The 22,632-nt window shown below is 48.0% G+C and overlaps 1 pseudogene across 1 annotated transcript in view; it reads right to left on the reverse strand.

Annotated features, from left to right (window-relative positions):
* Positions 1 to 3,613: 3,613 nt before the first annotated feature.
* LOC143298010 (uncharacterized) overlaps positions 3,614 to 22,632 on the reverse strand; it is an 83,361-nt pseudogene continuing 64,342 nt past the window's right edge. Inside the window, exons 2-8 of the transcript XR_013057336.1 lie at positions 21,762 to 21,895; positions 18,024 to 18,228; positions 11,562 to 11,788; positions 10,396 to 10,561; positions 8,715 to 8,918; positions 7,897 to 7,978; positions 3,614 to 6,548 (exon numbers count right to left, since the gene is read on the reverse strand). The product of XR_013057336.1 is annotated as an uncharacterized LOC143298010 (transcript). The remainder of the gene's footprint in view (positions 6,549 to 7,896; positions 7,979 to 8,714; positions 8,919 to 10,395; positions 10,562 to 11,561; positions 11,789 to 18,023; positions 18,229 to 21,761; positions 21,896 to 22,632) is intronic.

Consider the following 22,632-nt stretch of genomic DNA (forward strand, 5'->3'; position numbering starts at 1 on the left):
ATCTTCGTCACCTCTTTCCAAGTTTAATTGTAAGTCATTGAGGGGAGACAAATCTTATGGAGTTCTCGCACTTAGGGTTACCTCCCTTCAGCCTTACGGCCAAGAATGATGGGCGTGAATGCAAGAAATGCGCATATTAATGGAAGAAAGTCGATTGTTTTTGCAGCATCGTGCCACAGCTTCCTTGTACCTATCTGAGAGGTGTTGTAAATAATGGTTTGGCGTGGTCCCTACTGCACGATGAGTTATGGCCTAGGGACAGGAAGGCCAGACGCAATCCTCTGTTTTAATATCACTGTGGAGTGATGGCCTAGAGGTAACGCGTCCGCCAAGGAAGCGAGAGAATCTGAGGGCGCTGGTTCGAATCACGGCTCAGCCGCCGATATTTTCTCCCCCTCCACTAGACCTTGAGTGGTGGTCTGGACGCTAGTCATTCGGATGAAACGATAAACCGAGGTCCCGTGTGCAGCATGCACTTAGCGCACGTAAAAGAACCCACGGCAACAAAATGGTTGTTCCTGGCAAAATTCTGTAGAAAAATCCACTTCGACAGGAAAAACAAATAAAACTGCACGCAGGAAAAAATACAAAAAAAATGGGTGGCGCTGTAGTGTAGCGACGCGCTCTCCCTGGGGAGAGCAGCCCGAATTTCACACAGAGAAATCTGTTGTGATAGAAAGAAATACAAAATACAAATCTGACTGAAATTTTAAATGAGACTCCATTAAAAAAAGAAGAAGAAAAAAAAAAGTAGCTGAAAGTGTGTGGCAAGCCAGTGATAAAACCTGCTCATTATGGCATTCGCTCAAAGCAATGGTGAATAAATCATAAACATTTCAACGATGGTTGCTAAATCGTAAACAATCTATTATGTGCATATAAATAGGCATAATTTTTATAGTTGATTCGTGAATGTTTTTGTAAATACTGGTAATGATATAAGCTTACACTGAGTAATGTGAATGTATCTATAAATACTGGTAATGATATACGTTTACACTGAGTTGTTATGGTCCTTTTTTTATTGGACCGCTTCGAGCAATATGCTGCTTTACACTTTTAAATATTGGACCACTTTTCCAATGGACCACTTCAAGGTAGTGTTTTCCCAATAAATTTCCCTTAAACTGACTGACTTTATGCATGGTAGACTATTGCTTCATTTTCTAAATTGTTGCTTTATGTTCTGAATTGGGCCACATTGATAAAGTAATCACTTTTAAAAACATTTTATTGCTACTAAATTAAAAATTCCCTTACATGGATCGACAGGCTATGACTTCAACAGTAATTCTCCAAGTCATGATTTCAACTATTTATTGGCATGACCAGTGTGGGAACCATCCAGTACAACTGTTTTCTGCTTGCTAATAGTTAAGTTTGAATCAGTTTGGCTTTAAAAAAACAAACAAACCCATGTCATTGTTGGCTTCTGTGGTAGAATGAAAAACTTACTACCACGTTTTTGTCTCAGAATTACTTTATATTCCTCGGTCAAATCATATATGTGTCATTGTGAAAGACACATACAACATGAAGGCAATGCTGAGCTTTACATTTATTATGTGCTAAAATCGTTTTCATACACAATAAAGGGGTGGGGGGTAAACAGGGGGTGAGGGGAGGAAGAACAAAGAACAAAAAACAAAACAAAACAAATACCGTTTTCATTAAAAACTGAAAACACCCAGACTGACAAATAAACACAACTGTCCTCTTTACACTTCATTCCGTCTTTTTCAGACATGTTCACTTGTCATTTTCTGACTGCATTTTTTTTTTACAATTTACACATTGCACCATCCCCCATCCATTTACAAAGACATCCCCAAACCGGAAGAATAATGCTCTTTTTTGTTTTTATTTCTAAGCATAACTTCTTTCCTGCACTGACTCTGTCGTGAATCTTGAGTCAGACGATCACTTCCTGGTAGAACAGAGTGAATATCCATTCACCCTAACCCAGAAAAGGTCTCAAGGAATTCCTTTACCTTCCTCTCAATCATCAGTGAAGTCCCACGTCACTGCAGTCTGCTTGGGATACCATTACTTCACGTACAAAACTGAAGCGGTGTGATCTACACGACTGGGTGTTTCTAGCATCATCCCTGGGCTTGTCCTCAAGTTAGGGCAACTGTTAGATACAGTATTTCCATTTGTAATCTATAAAATGTGATTTAAGGTAAATAATAATAACAACCAGGCCACACTGTGGCTTGCAGAAGAGACTATATACTTTCTAAACAATGATGTCACCGATGCAGTTAACAATGTCAAGAGTCAACCGATAGTTTGCACACAGTTCCCCTTGTAGAACTGTTTCACCACACATCTGATTGTGAGTTGTGCTGTCATCTCGCTTCATGTAGAACTATGTTTCTCCACACATCTGAATGTGAGTTATGTTATCATCCTCATGTAGAACTATATTTCTCTGCACATCTGAATGTGAGTTATGTTACCATCCTCATGTAGAACTATGTTTCTCCACACATCTGAATGTGAGTTATGTTAGCATCCTCATGTAGAACTATGTTTCTCCACACATCCAAATGTGAGTGATGTTAGCATCCTCATGTAGAACTATGTTTCTCCACACATCCGGATGTGAGTTATGTTATCATCGTCATGTAGAACTATGTTTCTCCACACATCTGAATGTGTTATGTTATCATCCTCATGTAGTACTATGTTTCTCCACTCATCTGAATGTGAGTTATGTTATCATCCTCATGTAGAACTATGTTTCTCCACACATCTGAATGTGAGTTATGTTATCATCCTCATGTAGAACTATGTTTCTCTGCACATCTGAATGTGAGTTATGCTATCATTCTCACGTAGAACATGTTTCTCCACACATCTCATGATATGTCTCATGTAGATCTATGTTCCCACACATCCTCATGTGAGTTATGTTACATCCTATGTAGAACTATGTTTCACCACACATCGATGTGAGTTATGTTATCATCGTCATTGACTTTCTCCACATCTGAAGTTAGTATCATCCCATGTAGTCTGTTTCTCCACTCATCTGAATGTGAGTTATGTCATCATCCTCATGTAGAACTATGTTTCTCCACACATCTGAATGTGAGTTATGTTATCATCCTCATGTAGAACTATGTTTCTCTGCACATCTGAATGTGAGTTATGCTATCATTCTCATGTAGAACAATGTTTCTCCACACATCTGAATGTGAGTTATGTTAGCATCCTCATGTGAGTTATGTTATCATCCTGATGTAGAACTATGTTTCACCACACATCTGATTGTGAGTTGTGTTGTCATCTCGCTTCCTCATGTAGAACTATGTTTCTCCACACATCTGAATGTGAGTTATGTTATCATCCAGATGTAGAACTATGTTTCTCCACACATCTGAATGTGAGTTATGTTATCATCCTCATGTAGAACTATGTTTCTCCACACATCCTCATGTGAGTTATGTTATCATCCTCATGTAGAACTATGTTTCTCCACACATCCGAATGTGAGTTATGTTACTATCCTCATGTATAACTAGGTTTCTCTGCACATCCGAATGTGAGTTATGTTATCATCCTCACGTACAACTAGGTTTCTCTGCACATCCGAAGGTGAGTTATGTTATCATCCTCATGTAAACTATATTTCTCTGCACATCTGAATGTGAGTTATGTTATCATCCTCATGTAGAACTATGTTTCTCCGCACATCTGAATGTGAGTTATGTTATCATCCTCATGTAGAACTATGTTTCTCCACACATCTGAATGTGAGTTATGTTAGCATCCTCATGTAGAACTATGTTTCTCCACACATCCGAATGTGAGTTATGTTAGCATCCTCATGTAGAACTATGTTTCTCCACACATCCGGATGTGAGTTATGTTATCATCGTCATGTTGAACTATGTTTCTCCACACATCTGAATGTGTTATGTTATCATCCTCATGTAGTACAATGTTTCTCCACACATCTGCATGTGAGTTATGTTATCATTCTCACGTAGAACTAGGTTTCTCTGAATGTGAGTTATGTTACTATACTCATGTAGAACTAGGTTTCTCCACACATCCGAATGTGAGTTATGTTACCTTCCTCACGTAGAACTATGTCTCACCACACGTGAGTTATTTTGTCATCTGACTTCCTCACTCACAACTGTGTGTTGTGTCACGTGCTTCAGCTATCACACAACACACGAAGAAAAATCTGTATCTACACATTTCCTCGCGTGGAGATACACGTCACAGCCGACCCCTCAGACTGCTGCCACATTCCAGGATACTCTCCAATGCGCACAGAACTGGCAGACTTTACGGGTGACACTCCAGTGGGTTATACATGTTTGTTATACACATTATACACGAAGGGACAAAACGTCAATTCTTTGACGCAGAGGGTTATTCCATGCTCTTTCAGTCACTGGATATAGATGCTGGCAAGCACATACATATACTTATATGTATGCGTATGTATGTATACATATGCATCTCCAATTCAGTTCAAGGACCTACAGGAGTATGACAGTGGTCACCCGTGAAGAGACTTCTGTCATTCTCCTTTGTGTAAAGTACCACTCTCCATGACACTCTTAAAAAGAACAGAATCAACTTCCAATATCTTTTTGAAATTCGAACACTGTAATTGCTGGGTGGTTACACATTCTGGCACCGTCATAATAAGAGCATCGTCATGTTAATTTTCTGTTTCATGACATTAATGCTACAGCAGCTGGTTCGTAGATCAGGGAGAGACATCTGTATTTGGAAACGTGTATCAGCAGGAAAAGTTGGGTCACACACACTGGTGCAGTGTTGTCCGATCCTCTGGTACAGCAGTCTCACTTACCCACAAGAAAAGAAACCTTACACTTCCTGACAGTGCCATGATGTTCCCAGCAGTCAAACCCAGGGTTCCAAATGGACAACACTTTGGGTTCCAAGCGGTCAAAATCTTGGGTACCAAGTTGACAAAACCTAAGGTTCCAAGTGGACAACACTTTGGGTTCCAAGCGGTCAAAATCTTGGGTACCAAGTTGACAAAACCTAAGGTTCCAAGTGGACAACACTTTGGGTTCCAAACGGTCAAAATCTTGGCAACCACGTGAACCTACCTTGGGCTCCAAGCAGACAAAACCTTGGAGGCTTCTCCCCACCCCGCACCCCCCCACCCCATCCCCCGGTACAGTGTCAGACACCCGTTTCCTGCGCGGAAGGCTTGCGAGCAGGCAGGGGCAGGGGAGGCTTCTTGTGCACCACAGCGTAGGTGTCGCCGTTCATCACGATGGGGGGAGGGGGTGGGGGCAGGTCACCGTCGTCGTCGTTGAGCTCCTTGACGCCCCCCACGCCCCCTCCTCTCCCTCCCTCCTGCTCGGCGCCGAAGGTGGACAGGGAGCGAGGGAAGGAGGTGGCGGGGTAGGAAGGAGGAGGACTTCCCGGGTAGTTGTTCAGAAGCTGGGGACTTCCCGGGTAGTTATTTGGGTGCTGGGGGCTACCCTTGTAGTTGTTGGTCTGCTGGAGATAGCTGGGATAGTTGTTGGGCTGCTGGGGATACCCGGGGTGGTGGTTGGGTTGCTGGGGACTTCCTGGGTAGTTGTTGGGTTGCTGGGGACTTCCTGGGTAGTTGCTGGGGTGCTGGGGACTCCCCAGGGGGTGGTGGCTGGCCGGGTAGGTGTTCAGGGTGGTGGGTCGCTGGACGCTGGGCAGGGTCTGCACCTGGGACGGGGAGAGGGGGGCGTCGGGGATGACGACCTTGTGCAGGTTGTCGTAGTTGCCGTCGTCCAGGCTGGAGGAGTCCGAGCCCTTGTGGAACACGTCCTCCTCCTCCTCCCCGTCCACCCCCAACCCTCCCTCCTCCTTCTCCCCCTTCTCCCTCCGCTGATCCCCGACCGACTCCTCCGAGCCAGAGGGCAGGGGCGTCACCATGGCGACAGGCTGGGAGAAGGACACGCTCTTGCTGCGCTTGCCCAGCACGGGGCTCTTGACCCCGCCCCCCAGACTGCCGCTCACCACCACGCGGTGACCCCCGCCGCCACCCCCGCCGCCACGCCCCACCTCGGGCAGGGTCATGTGACCGTCGTGCACGTCCGCGTCGAAGAGCAGCAGCCCGTTGGTGGAAGGGCCGCAGGTAGTGGTGGTGGTGGTGGGGGTACCTCAGCGACTGGTACCCAGGGTCGGAGAGCAGCGACTCCCTGGTGGCGCAGGCGTAGTGGGGGTAAGGGAGGGTCTGGGCGCGAAGCTCCCCCTCCCCCTCCCCTTCCTTCTCCTCCAGCTCCTTCTCCTGCAGCTCCTTCTTCAGGAGCTCCTCCTCCTCGCGCCTCTTCCGGGCGGCCATGCCCAGCGTGACGAAGCCGTTAGCGCGCGCGTGCGTGGTGGCGATGTCCGAGTCGGTGAGGGAGGCCATCTTGAGGGGCGAGCGGCTGATGGAGCTGTAGTGGTCGTCGTCATAGTCGTTGTAGCGGCAGTAGGAAGCCAGGACGTCCTCCTCCTCAGCCTTGGTGACGGCCGGGTACAGGTTGATGGACTGCTGCTTGCGCTTCTGCCGGGCGTTCTGCACCCTGTGGTGGTGGTGAGGGGAGTGTTGGGTGGACGGGAAAAGAGGAGAGAGAGGAAAATTTTTTTAAACTTTTTTTGTAAGTGTTGTTTCTGTGTGCGTGTGTTGTGTTTGTGTGTGTTGTGTTATGTTGTGTTGTGATTGTGTGATTGTGTGATTGTGTGTGTGTGTGTGTGTGTGTGTGTGTGTGTGTGTGTGTGTGTGTGTGTGTGTGTGTGTGTGTGTGTGTGTTGTGTTGTGTTTGTGTTTGTGTTGTGTTGTGATTGTGTGTGTGTGTTGTTTGTGTTTGTGTTGTGATTGTGTGTGTGTGTTGTGTTTGTGTTTGTGCTTGCGGTTGTGTTGTGTTTGTGTTGTGTTGTGTTGTGTTGTGTTGTGGTGTGTGTGTGTGTATGTGTGTGTGTATGTGTGTGTGTGTGTGTGTGTGTGTGCGTGCGTGCATAAAGAGAAAGAGGCAGACAGAGAGAAGAAGAGAAATAGACAGGAACACACAAACACACGCGCGCACACACACACACACACATTGTACTCTCTCACACACACGCGCGCACACACAAACAAACACACACACACGCACAAACACACATGCACCCACACACCCCTACGCGGGTAACGAACAAACCATCTATGCAAGACCATCATTGCTTGATGATGTGCATGTTTAACATGGCTAAGGACTATCTTATCTGAACATTCTCGTATACAGCTCAACACCAAATATAATAGGATTTTCTTTTCCTCGTGAAAAATGTAAAACATCCACTTTTTTCTTCTTCTCTCTTGTGCTGATCATCTTGTTCTCATGTGTAGACGTGTTGCACACGTATTGCGTGTATGTATGTGTGTGTGTGTGTGTGTGTGTGTGTGTGTGTGTGTGTGTGTGTGTGTGTGTGTGTGTGTGTGTGTAGTGTGTGTGTGTATCTGTGTCATAGTAAGTACGTGTGACTTCACATACGTCTTGATCTAGTTTATTATGAACGTACGCGTCCAGTAGCGAAAGAAAAAATCCATCTTTTTGCACACTTTATATATGATAGTCAGTCATGTCCGACTATGACCATCAGAACAGCAGAGGAGGCAACTGCTGTTCAGACTATTTGGGCTAGAACTTGATTATAGTGGAGAGTGTCTTGCCCAAGTTACATCCCCACTCTCTCGGCCAAGAGGGTTTTAGGACAGTCGGCGTTGGGATGGTTCCCAAAGGCCAACTAGCCCACAAGGCTGCAGCACTAAGAGCCAGTGCAATTTTGCCTCCTAGTTTGAGTCATAGTCCTTCACAAAAGACTAAGCTGTAAATGGTTTCCCATTGACTGGAGAAACCACTGATAATACACTACCATCTGAGGAAGACCCACCTCTTGCAATGGAAGGCGAGAGCGATGATGACGATGGAGATGAGGATGAAGCCTGCCCCCACGATTCCTCCGATGATGGCAGCTGACACAGAAACAACAGGGGCTGAACACCACGTTAGGAAAAAAAACAAACAACCCACCCCCCAATCCACACACTTATACACACTAACCACACACACACACACACACAGACATACACTCACACACACACGCGCGCGCTCTCATACGCACACACACACACACACACATACGCACACACACACACGCGCGCGCTCGCGCGCGCACACACAAACACACGACACAGACAGACAGATAGACACACCTCCAAAACACACATACACCTCCCAAACACACACACACACAAACACCTTCCAAACACACACACACACACACACACACACACCTCCCAAACACACACACACATACACCTCCCAAAAACACACACATCTCCCAAACACACACACACACACACCTCCCAAACACACACACACACACACCTCCCAAACACACACACATCTCCCAAACACACACACACCTCCCAAAAAACACACACATCTCCCAAACACACACACACACACACACACCTCCCAAACACACACACATCTCCCAAACACACACACACACACACACCTCCCAAACACACACACACACATACACCAGACACGGACAGATACACACACACACACACACACACACAAGACAGAGATAGACAGACAGACAGACAAACAGACAGACAGACAGAAGCGCACACACACACCAGACACACTCACACAGACAGACAGACAGACAGACACACACACACACACACAGCCTCCCACCTAAGCTTGACGACAACGACTCGATGTGAGCAGAATACGGGTATGTAGAGTTTCGGACGCGCCCTCTGTCGACGGTGGTGGAGTTCCGGTCCTGGCTGTCCTCATCGTCCCGATGACGTGATTCCACTTCCTGTTTGGACCGCAAGAGGAGCTGACGCAGCGGTTCACCACAGATGATCTGAATGTCCACATCGTCCTCCGTGGCTGTTGGTAGGCGGGGGTGTGGGGGTGTGGGGGTGTGGGGTGGGGGGCGGGCGTGGGGGGGATAAAGAAAGACGCCTTCATCAGCAACACCATCGTCAACAACGTGACACCACCAACACCATCACTGTCGCTGACACCACCACAATCACGGTCACTATTTTGTATTTGCATTTGTATTTCTTTTTTTATCTCAACAGATTTCTCTGTGTGAAATTCGGGCTGCTTTCCCCAAGGGAGAGCGCGTCGCTACACTACAGCGCCACCCATTTTTTTTTTTTTTTTTTAAAGTATTTTTCCCTGCGTGCAGTTTTATTTGTTTTTCCTGTCGAAGTGGATTTTTCTACAGATTTTTGCCAGGAACAACCCTTTTGTTGCCGTGGGTTCTTTTACGTGCGCTAACTGCATGCTGCACACAGGACCTCAGTTTATCGTCTCATCCGAATGACTAGCGTCCAGACCACCACTCGAGGTCTAGTGGAGGGGGAGAAAATATCGGCGGTTGAGCCGTGATTGGAACCAGCGCGCTCAGATTCTCTCGCTTCCCAGGCGGACGCTGAAGACCACAATTATCACTGAAAAAAAAACCCCAGCCCCCCCCCCCCCCCAAATAACCCCCCCCAAACACACACACACACACAAAAAAACCCAACAAAAAACAAACCAAAAAACACCAACAAAAAACACGCAATAGGAAACACGGTGGCTGAGCGGTTTATGGCGGTGGACTTCTATCTAGTGTTCATCGGTTTACCAGTTCATAAGGGGCCTAGGGCTATTAATGAATAAATCATTTGAATGTGACAAATCTGGGAAAGAGAGAGAGAGAGAGAGAGAGAGAGAGAGAGAGAGAGAGAGAGAGAGAGAGGTGTTCATCTTGAAGGTGTGTGTGTGTGTGTGTGTGTGTGTGTGTGTGTCTGTGTTTTGTGTATGTATATGGTGTGTGTGTGTGTGTGTGTGTGTGTGTGTGTGTGTGTGTGTGTGTGTGTGTGTGTGTGTGTGTTTTGTGTATGTATATGGTGTGTGTGTGTGTGTGTGTGTATGGTGGGTGTGTTTGTGTATGGTGTGTGTGTGTGTGTGTGTGTGTGTGTGTGTGTGTGTGTGTGTGTGTGTTTTGTGTATGTATATGGTGTGTGTGTGTGTGTGTGTGTGTGTGTGTGTGTGTGTGTGTGTGTGTTTTATGTATGTATATGGTGTGTGTGTGTGTGTGTGTGTGTGTGGTGTGTGTGTGTGTGTGTGTGTGTGTGTGTTTTGTGTATGTATATGGTGTGTGTGTGTGTGTGTGTGTGTGTGTGTGTGTGTTTTGTGTATGTATATGGTGTGTGTGTGTGTGTGTGTTTTGTGTATGTATATGGTGTGTGTGTGTGTATGTATATGGTGTGTGTGTGTGTGTGTGTGTGTGCGCGCGCGCACACGCGCGCGCGCGTGACAAAAGAAAGGCACAGATACTGAGTACACGCGCGTGCGACCGCAGATATACCTTTGGCCTGGAGCCAGACGAAAGCGGACCCCTTGGCATTGGTGCTGGTGAGGGAGAGGGTGACGTTGTCCACGGGCCTGGTGTAGATGGTTCGGAACCCATAGTACCCAAGGTGTCCGCACTGGATGTTCCAGCGGTAGTCAGCATCGTCTCTGATCACCAGCTCCTGGTACAGGACGCGTTCTTTGAATGATGATGATGATGATGATGATGATGATGGTGATGCTACGGATACGGATACTTATATTGTTAATGCGCGGCGGCTCTCTTCGGTCAGAGACCTAAGTGCTCCGAGCCCTTTACAAACAACGGAGTCATTTGGGACAACAGGCTAGGGCTGCCTTCCTGAGTAGATCCCACTGACAGCTGGCGTCATTCGTTTTCTGTGTCATTCAATCTCCACCCTCCCCCCCCCTCCCCCAGCACACACACACACACACACACACACTTTTTCTCGATCTCTATTTCTCTTTCAACCTCTCCTTTCCTTTAATACCCTCCTCTCTATAGATACATACATACATACATACACACACACACACACACATATATATATATAATCCCTCTCTCTGTGTCACACACACTTTTTCTCGATCTCTATTTCTCTTCCAACCTCTCCTTTCCTTTAATACCCTCCTCTCTATAGATACACACACACACACACACACACACATATATATATATATAATCCCTCTCTCTCTGTCACACACACACACACACACACACACACACTTTTTCTCGATCTCTATTTCTCTTTCAACCTCTCCTTTCCTTTAATACCCCCCCTCTCTATAGATACATACACACACACACACACACACACACACACACACACACACACACACATATATATATATATATATATATATATATATATATATATATATATATATAATCCCTCTCTCTCTGTCACACACACACACACACACACACACTTTTTTCGATCTCTATTTCTCTTTCAACCTCTCCTTTCCTTTAATACCCTCCTCTCTCTCTCTCTCTCTATATATATATATATACATATATATATATACATATACATATATATATATATCCCCCCCGCCCCCCAGCTCCCCCACCCAGCTCCCCCCTCCCCCACCCCACCACTACCACCCACAACCCTCCCCAACCCCACCCCACCCCACCCCACACACCACCACCCCTACCTTACTACACGAGCGAGGCCCGTGCTGGGCCCAGGCAAGCAGGACGTCGATGGAGTGGATGTTCAAACCCCGGTGCGCGGGCGCCCCGAGGCCGCTGGGCCGTGTGCGCACCATGCAGGTGCAGTCGACCTTGAGCCCTTGCACGGAGGATGGGTACTCCTCGTTGGACAGGTAGAGCGTCCGGCCACGCTTGATGTCATCCGAACAGAACGTAGCGATGTCCTCCTCTGAAAACAACAAACAAAAAAATAAAACAAGGACAGTAAGGATTACTGACGGTACTGATACTACTGCTGCTTCGATAAAACGAAGAATGACTGCTGAGTTTATATATATATATATATATATATATATATATATATATATATATATATATATATATATATATATATATATATATATATATAAACCCTCCAAATGGAGAAAGTTTATATTTGTATTTGTATTTCTTTTTACCACAACAGATTTCTCTGTGTGAAATTCGGGCTGCTCTCCCCAGGGAGAGCACGTCGCTTCACTACAGCACCACCCATTTAAAAAATGGTTAGGAAGCGAGAGAATCTAAGCGCGCTGGTTCGAATCACGGCTCAGCCGCCGATATTTTCTCGCCCTCCACTAGAAACCTTGAGTGGTGGTCTGGACGCTAATCATTCGAATGAGACGATAAACCGAGGTCCCGTTTGTAGCATGCACTTAGCGCGCACGTAAAAGAACCTACGGCAACAAAAGGGCTGTTCCTGGCAAAATTCTGTAGAAAAATCCACTTCGATAGGAAAAACAAATAAAACTGCACGCAAGAAAAAGAAAGAAAAAAAAGGAAAAAAAAAGAAAAAGAAAAAGAAAGAAAAAAAGAAAAAGAAAAAAGGGTGGCGCTGTAGTGTAGCGACGTGCTATACCAGGGGAGAGCAGCCCGAACTTCACACAGAGAAATCTGTTGTGACAAAAAGAGAAATACAATACAATACAATACTACTGCTACTACTACTACTGCTGCTACAAATACTTCAAATCATAATACTATATGTATAATAGTCAGTTGTGTCCGACTATGACCATCAGAACAGCAGAGGAGGTAACTGCTGTCCCAACTATCTGGGCTAGAATTTGATTATAGTGGAGGGTGTCTTGCCCAAGTTACATCCCCACTCTCTCGGCCAAGAGGGCTTTAGGACAGTTGGCGTTGGGATGGTTCCCAAAGGCCAACTAGCCCCCAAGGCTGCAGCACTAAGAGCCAGTGCAACTTTTGCCTCCTAATTTCTAACGATACTAATACTACTGCTGCTATTACTACTGATGCAGCTGTTGCTGCCACCACCACTACTACCACCCATGTTGCTGCTTCTACTATTACTGCTGCTGCTACCACTACTGCTACTGCTGCTACAAATAATAATAATAATAATAATAATAATAAGAAGAAGAATGATAATGTTGATGGATATGATGGTAATGATGATGATGATGATGATAACAAAAAGCAAAGGACGAAAAAATGTGAATGGTAAAGTGATGATGGTAGTGGTCGTGACGGTGATAGTAGTGATGGTGATGGTGGTGGCGGTGGCGGTGGTGGTGGTTGTGGCGGTGATGGTGATGGAGAAAGTGTTTGTGGTGATGGTGGTGGTGGTGGTAGTGACAGTGAATGTGGTGGTGGTGGTAGTGGTGGTTGTGACAGTGACGGTAGTGATTGTGGTAACAGGATAATGGTACTTGTAGCAAGTTTCAGTTTCTCAAGGGGGCATCACTGCGTTCGGACAATCCACATACGCTACACCACATCTACAAGGCAAATGCCTGACCAGCAGCATAACCCAACGAACTTAGTCAGACCTTGACAGCATGCTTATATATATGTGTGCCTATCAGAGTGGATTTCTTTTTCATAATTTTGCCAGAAGACAACACTTTCGTTGCCATAGGTTCTTTTTCAGTGCGCAAAGTGCGTACTGCACACGGGACCTCGGTCTATCGTGCTCATCCGAATGACCAGACGCTCAGTTTGATTTTCCAGTCCAACTTGGGAATAAAGGCCAGAGTGGGATTCGAACCCAGACCCTCAGGGACTGACTGTGTTGGCAGATGAGCGTCTTAACTCTCTCCATACGAACGGCGAAAGAGACGACGTCAACAGCGTTTCACTCCAGTTACCATCATCAAAATATTGCAAGCGGAAGGCTCTTATACTGAAGAGGTGAATGTTGACAAAGAATACCACAGTTCTGACGACGGGAGCTAAAGGTTGGGTCATTCAGACACCCACTGGACATCCGAGGGGTCTGTGTAGAGGAGGAGAGAGGACTGGCCGTACTGAGGGGTCTGTGTAGAGGAGGAGAGAGGACTGGCCGTACTGAGGGGTCTGTGTAGAGGAGGAGAGAGGACTGGCCGTACTGAGGGGTCTGTGTAGAGGAGAAGAGAGGACTGGCCGTACTGAGGGGTCTGTGTAGAGGAGGAGAGAGGACTGGCCGTACTGAGGGGTCTGTGTAGAGGAGAAGAGAGGACTGGCCGTACCGAGGGGTCTGTGTAGAGGAGAAGAGAGGGCTGGCCGTACTGAGGGGTCTGTGTAGAGGAGGAGAGAGGACTGGCCGTACTGAGGGGTCTGTGTAGAGGAGGAGAGAGGACTGGCCGTACTGAGGGGTCTGTGTAGAGGAGGAGAGAGGACTGGCCGTACTGAGGGGTCTGTGTAGAGGAGGAGAGAGGACTGGCCGTACTGAGGGGTCTGTGTAGAGGAGGAGAGAGGACTGGCCGTACTGAGGGGTCTGTGTAGAGGAGGAGAGAGGACTGGCCGTACTGAGGGGTCTGTGTAGAGGAGGAGAGAGGACTGGCCGTACTGAGGGGTCTGTGTAGAGGAGGAGAGAGGACTGGCCGTACTGAGGGGTCTGTGTAGAGGAGGAGAGAGGACTGGCCGTACTGAGTGAGTTAACCATTCTGTCACCGTTCTGAGTGGTTGTGCTGGTGCAGCGCTCACAGCGGTGTGACGGTATTGACTGATTGATTGATTGATGTGGATACTTATATAGCGCCTATCCTCGGTCAGAAACCAAGCTCTAAGCGCTTTACATACACGGGGGACATTTGCACCACAGGCTGCCTACCTGGGTAGAGCCGACTGACGGCTGCCAATGGGCGCTCATCATTCGTTTCCTGTGTCATTCAATCAGATTTCAGACGCACACACATACACACTCAGACAGACATGTATCATTTTACGTGTATGTCCGTTTTTGGTTTGGTTTTTTTTCATTTACCCCGCCATGTAGGCAGCCATACTCCGTTTTCGGGGGTGTGCATGCTGGGTATATTCTTGTTTCCATAACCCACCGAACGCTGACATGGATTACAGGATCTTTAACGTGCGTATTGGATCTTCTGCGTGCGTGCGTATACACACGAAGGGGGTTCAGGCACTAGCAGGTCTGCACATATGTTGACCTGGGAGATCGGAAAAATCTCCACCCTTTACCCACCAGGCGCCGTCACCGTGATTCGAACCTGGGACCCTCAGATTGAAAGTCCAGCGCTTTAACCACTCGGCTATTGCACCCGTGACCGATATGACGGTGTCAGATGGCCTGCTGTCCAGCATCGGCCGACACATGAACGGTCCACTGAACCCTCATGGCACGCGAAGATCGAGTCACTATTGTATTGACCGCTCAACAACTCGGCCCGCTGGATCAACAAGCACTGAGTCAGGTCGGTCCCGATACAACACACACACACACACACACACACAGACACACACACTCTCTCTCTCTCTCATACACATACACGCGCCTCACACACTAACACACACGCACACACACATATATACATACATAATTATATCCATACACATACACGCGCCTCACACACTAACACCCCCCCCCCACACACACACACATACATACATAATTATATACATACACACACACCGCACGCACACATATACATACATGACACAAGACTCACACACACACATACACACAGACGGTCGCGCACGCATGCACACACACATGACATAAACCACACACACACTCATTCACATAAACGTGCCTCTCTCTCCCCGCCCCCCACCATCTCTCTCTCTCTCTCTCTCATTTTTTTTCATAATTCGTGCACCATCAGCAATACTCCCTAGTCTCAAAACCGGACAATCAACACTTGGCTTCAGCCGACAGCTATACTGCTCAATGCTTGCTAAGGATCAGGCATTGAACACGCTGTAATGACAAAGAAGAAGAAAAAGAAACCCCGACAAAATAACAACAGCAACAAAAAAACAACAAACAACAATCAAAAACAAAAACAAAACACAAACAATAACAACAACACATACAAAAAACAACCACCACCATACTGAAGACAAAGCGGTTGAATCATGTTCCCTGTTGAAAAACCAAGACAAAGAAAATAAATCCATGGAAATTTAACAGGACAGTGGGTAACAATAAACGCAATAACAGAGGCTTCCCCCCCCCCCCACCTCCACCCCCACCACCCATCGTCCATCCACAGGGTGTGAGACGACAAAGTCATCTCACTGGAGAAATGGGCGTGATGTGGACACGACCCAAAATGAACAGTTCGTAAGGAGTGTGACCCTCTCCCCCCACCCCCCACCCCCTCCCGTGAGCCTCGATCACAGTCATGCAATGCCTCCTCATGGCTGCGAAGGACTGTGTCTTGTCTGCTGCCTGGGGAGTCCTGTCCTGTCCTGCCCTCACTTCTCCTGGAGAGAGAGACCCCGAGCTCAGGCAAGGTCCTTACCTGAAGCCTTTCCCTATGTGTTCATTGCTACTCAATATCCTACAAAACGTTCACGGGTAATTATTTTCCTTGCACTCTCCCAGACACTTAGAAAGGCTCCCACATTGTGACCCTTTAAGGCTGGGCTTAAGACCCACCTTTACAAACTCCATTTGACTGAATAAGGTAACACCAGGTGTAACCTACGTCATAGGTTTTAAGTGCTGAAACCTTTTAATGCTTTATATATATATATATATATATATGTGTGTGTGTGTGTGTGTGTGTGTGTGCATACTTTTTTGTTGATAAGTGTAGATATATCTATACTTGTGTGTGGATGAGCATAGTTTTGTGGATAAGTGTGTAAATATCCTTGCCTTCTTAAGAAATTGTAATGGCGCTTAGAGCTCTCCAAGGGAATAAGCGTCTTAAAATGCACTTTATTATTATTATTATTACTGCTTTTTGGACAAGGAACATGATTCGTCCATTTTGTCTTGATTGAATTTCTTTTTTCTCATCACACTATGTTCAATGTCTGTTCCTTAGCGACTGTTGAAGCAGTGTACCATTCAATCCGCAGCCGCCTCTCTTCAATCTGGGCCAGTAACCCATGGCCGGATCTTGTTACAGGATCATCCCACTTGGACTCGGAAGACGCGTCTCGGCAAACAAGCGGAAACGAAACTGCTTACCGTCTTGACAGCGACGCCACGTGAAGTAGGGGGCTCTGTGTCGTTATTTCCTGTGTCCAGATCTATACTTAGTGATGGTGTCACATTTTGTGACACCCTGAATTGCAGCTGCCCACTCAGGGGTTAAGATATGTGTTGTGTCATTATCTTTTCCCTCTGAATCATCTCTCTCATTTCATTTAAGGGTTAAAAATCTGATGTCAACGATTCATTTTACGTCAGGATTTTTTTTTCATTGCTGGTCAAACAATGTAATGTAGTTGTGTTTTTTTTGTTTTTTTTTTCAAACAGTAATTTACCAAGATGCAGCAGATATGGAGCGAGCGAGGACATATGTTTTTAATTTTCAAACTGGATTTATAAAGATGTTATTGAATTGTATCGTGTTGTACTTCCATTGCCCATCACTGTATTTCATTCCACCTAGGTTGCTGACATTTTGCTTTCCAACTTTCCAACGATGTTCACAGGTATTTGGCTGTGACACACACACACGCACACACACACACACACGCACGCACACGCACTGACAAACAGACAGGCATACACACACACACTATTTTATGCTCTCTACATTACAGTAGAAACATGAGTTTGCAACAGGTGGTAGGTGTCACCGATTGTCAATTGAGCATTGTGTGTATAGCGGAGTACAGATGGGTGTGTGTGTGTGTGTGGGGGGGGGGGGGATCGTGCTGCCTTCATGGTTTGGACTACCAGACAGACAGAGAGACAGAAAGACAGAAAGACACACATTCATTCTCTCTCTCTCTCTCTCACAAACACCCACCACACAAACACACACACACACACAAGCATACACACACACACAATCACTCCTATGAGTGTGAGTGTATGTGAGTGCACGCCTGCGTGCATGCGTGCGTGCGTGTGTGCGTGCGTGCGCATGCGCGAGCGAGCACATGTCTTCCCCCCTCCGCCCCCCCACCCCCTTCAACGTACCCCCCCACCCCCTCCGCCCCATGCAGCAGTCTTTCTCAGGACCCAACCTCCATCAACCCAGACCACCACTACTCACCCGGCACGCAGTCGTAGATGACGGTCATGTAGTCCGTATGCGCTGCGCCGGGGCAGTGCGAGGTGGCGGGTACCCTCTGCACCTTGATCTTGCAGCGGCGGTACCCGGAACAGTGCGTGTTGAGGGTCGGGTACTTGGTGTCCTCGTTGATCAGACAGTCAGTGTGGGCCGCGTGGCAACACTCTGCGTTGGACTCGGCTCCCTGCTGGAAGGATGGTGGTGGTGACGATGATGATAATGATAATTTGTATTTTGTATTTCTTTTTATCACAACAGATTTCTCAGTGTGAAATTTGGGCTGCTCTCCCCAGGGAGAGTGCGTCGCTACACCACAGCGCCGCTTTTTTTTTTTTTTTTCCCCTGCGTGCAGTTTTTATTTGTTTTTCCTATCGAAGTGGATCTTTCTACAGAATTTTGCCAGGAACAAACCGTGGGTTCTTTTACGTGCGCTAAGTGCATGCTGCACACGGGACCTCGGTTTATCGTCTCACCCGAATGGCTAGCGTCCAGACCACCACTCAAGGTCTAGTGGAGGGGGAGAAAATATCGGCGGCTGAGCCGTGATTCGAACCAGCGCGCTCAGATTCTTTCGCTTCCTTGGCGGACGCGTTACCTCTAGGCCATCACTCCAATTGTAATAGTAATAATAAGAGTATTAAGAATAAGAGACGGGCGTAATAGCCGAGTGGTTAAAGCGTTGGACTTTCAATCTGAGGGTCGCGGGTTCGAATCTCCGTAACGGCGTCTGGTGGGTAAAGGGTAGAGATTTTTCCGATCTCCCAGGGCAACATATGTGCAGACCTGCTTAGTGCCTGAACCCCCTTCGTGTGTATACGGCAAGCAGAACATCAAATACGCACGTCAAAGATCATGTAATCCATGTCAGTGTTAAGTGGGTTATGATAGCCTTGAGATGGCCTTAGTGGTCGGCGAGGCTCTAAGCACCATAATTTCATTTCATGGAAACAACATACCCAGCATGCACATCCCCGAAAACGGTGTATGGCTGCCTACATGGCGGGGTAAAAACGGTCATACACGTAAAAGCCCACTCGTGTACATACGAGTGAACGTAGGAGTTGCAGCCCACGAACAAAGAAGAAGAAGAAAATCACTGATTTGTTGACACTTCGCTTATATGTCTAGCAACGCAATGAAAAAAAAAGAACCTAAACCATGTGGGACCTCATATGTAGCAACTCACTCCTTCTAAACAGCAGTATAACAATGCATGGTACACCAAAATACACAGCCGTGATATACCTTTTGCATGCTGTATACACAGTCGTGTTCGACTATGACCATCAGAACAGGAAAAGGAGGCAACTACTGTCCCGACTATTTGGGCCAGAATTTGATCATAGTAGAGAGTGTCTTGCCCCCAGTTACATCCCCCACTCTCTCGGCCATGACGGTTTTAAGGACAGTCGGTATTGGGGATGGTTCCCCAAAAGGCCAACAAGCCCCTAAGGCTGCAGTACTAAGAGTAAGTGACTCCCACGTTCATTTCTTGTGCACGAGTGGGTATTTGATTTCTGGCTCTTATTTCTCACCCCCCCCCGCCCCCCACCAGACCCCATACCACATCCACCCCCCATCCAACACCCAGCCTCACACCCACCCCACCCCCCATCCAACACCCAGCCTCACACCCACCCCACATCCAACACCCAGCCTCACACCCACCCCACCTCCCATCAAACACCTACCCATCACCCCCACCCCACCCTCCATCCAATACCCAGCCTCACACCCACCCCACCCCCCATCCAACACCTACCCCTCACACCCACCCCACCCCCCATCCAATACCCAGCCTCACACCCCCCCCCATCCAACACCCACCCCACCCCCCATCCAACACCCAGCCTCACACCCACCCCACCCCCCATCCAACACCCAGCCTCACACCCACCCCACCCCCAATCCAACACCTACCCCTCACACCCACCCCACCCCCCATCCAATACCCAGCCTCACACCCACCCCACCCCCCATCCAACACCCACCCCACCCCCCATCCAACACCCAGCCTCACACCCACCCCACCCCCCATCCAACACCCAGCCTCACACCCACGCCACCTCCCATCAAACACCTACCCATCACACCCACCCCACCCTCCATCCAACACCCAGCCTCACACCCACCCCACCCCCCATCCAACACCCAGCCTCACACCCACCCCACCCCCCATCCAACACCCAGCCTCACACCCACCCCACCCCACCATCCAACACCTACCCCTCAACCCCAAGCTACTCCCACACCCAGCCCCTCACCCAATCGCCACCGCCCTATCCCTCAACCACCGCCCCACCCCTAAACCACCGCCCCATCCCTCAACCACCGCCCCACCCCTAAACCACCGCCCATCCCTCAACCACCGCCCCACCCCTAAACCACCGCCCACCCCTCAACTCACCGCCCCACCCCTAAACCACCGCCCACCCCTCAACTCACCACCCCACCCCTAAACCACCGCCCACCCCTTAACTCACCGCCCCACCCCTAAACCACCGCCCACCCCTCAACTCACCGCCCCACCCCTAAACCACCACCCACCCCTCAACCACCGCCCCACCCCTAAACCACCACCCACCCCTCAACCACCGCCCCACCCCTAAACCACCGCCCACCCCTCAACTCACCGCCCCACCCCTAAACCACCGCCCCACCCCTAAACCACCGCCCACCCCTCAACCACCGCCCATCCCTCAACCACCGCCCCACCCCTCAACCACCGCCCATCCCTCAACCACCGCCCCACCCCTCAACCACCGCCCACCCCTCAACCACCGCCCATCCCTCAACCACCGCCCACCCCTCAACCACCGCCCATCCCTCAACCACCGCCCCACCCCTAAACCACCGCCCATCCCTCAACCACCGCCCCACCCCTCAACCACCGCCCATCCCTCAACCACCGCCCATCCCTCAACCACCGCCCCACCCCTCAACCACCGCCCCACCCCTCAACCACCGCCCACCCACCCCTCCATACCCTCCTTTCACTCTATGCACACCCAGCACCCCACCCCCACCCCCAAACACCCACCCTCACCCCACCCAACACCCCATATTCCACCCCCAACACACCCCTCACTCCACCCACCCCACCCCACCCCACACCCAGCCCAGCCCACTCCCCCTGGGAAAGATAAAAGAGAAAAAAACATTAAAGCAAAAATTTTACAATACGATTGTAGCAGAGTACAAAACTGAAACCTATCTTTTAAATATATCAGATACAAAACACAGACAAGCTTTAACGAAACTCAGAATAAGCGCTCAAGATTGAGAAAGGTAGATATTTAAATATTCCACAAGAAGACAGATTGTGCAACAAGTGTAACATCCTGGAAGACGAAATCCATCTTCTTGATCATTGTATTAAATATAAAACCTTAAGGCAACAATTTTAAAAAAGATATTCAAAATTCGAATAACACAGGAAACATTCCCAGTCAGGTGATGCTAACAGATGATGAATATATACAAACAAGATTAGGAAAATTTGTTTATGAATGCTGCTGCAATTTACTGCATGAACTGATTGATTAATTGTGCGTTTTTCATTCATTCATTCATTTACCATTGCACTTGTGTCTAAAAACCTTACGGTTTCATGACAATAAAATCTATTCTATTCTATTCTATCCCCCCCCCCCCTACACGCACACCGCACCCCCCCCCCCCCCCCCTAACACACACACATCCCCATGCCCCTGTCCTGACCTTCTGGCAGTCCCAGGCTCTCTTGACCCCGTAGAACAGCCTCTTGACAGCGATGCGGTGTGCCTGGGGGCACTGCAGGACCACCTCGTCTCCGGAGCACCCGGAGGCGTAGATGTTCTCCTGGCTGCCTCCCTCTGCAACACCAACAACGACCACGTGGTCCGTGTGACTTGAACGGCTCTGACTGATAGAGATTGAGTTCTATCTGTTGCAACCATAGCAACAACAACAACGACCACGTGGTCCGTGTGACTTGAACGGCTCTGACTGATAGAGATTGAGTTCTATCTGTTGCAGCCAAAGCAACAACGACCACGTGGTCCGTGTGACTTGAACGGCTCTGACTGATAGAGACTGAGTTCTATCTGTTGCAGCCATAGCAACAACAACAACGACCACGTGGTCCGTGTGACTTGAACGGCTCTGACTGATAGAGATTGAGTTCTATCTGTTGCAACCATAGCAACAACGACCACGTGGTCCGTGTGACTTAAACGGCTCTGACTGATAGAGATTGAGTTCTATCTGTTGCAGCCAAAGCAACAACAACCACCTGGTCGTCCCTTTGACTTGAACAGCTCTGTTACAGTTTTAGTTCTATCTGTTGCAACCATAGCAACAACAACAGATGGGTCCCTTTGACTTGAATGATGGCTCCGTTGGGGTTTTACTTCTATGTGTTGCAACGACAGCAACAACAACAACGTGGTATGTTTGACTTGTGTGGCTCCGTTAGAGTTTAAGTTCTGTCAGTTGAAACAACAACAACAACAACAACAACAACGTGGTCCCTTTGACTTGAACAGCTCTGTTACAGCTTCAGTTCTATCTGTTGCAACCACAGCAACAACAACGTGGTATGTTTGACTTG

Source organism: Babylonia areolata, chromosome 23 (genome assembly GCF_041734735.1).
Source record: "Babylonia areolata isolate BAREFJ2019XMU chromosome 23, ASM4173473v1, whole genome shotgun sequence".
Classification (NCBI taxonomy): domain Eukaryota; kingdom Metazoa; phylum Mollusca; class Gastropoda; order Neogastropoda; family Buccinidae; genus Babylonia; species Babylonia areolata.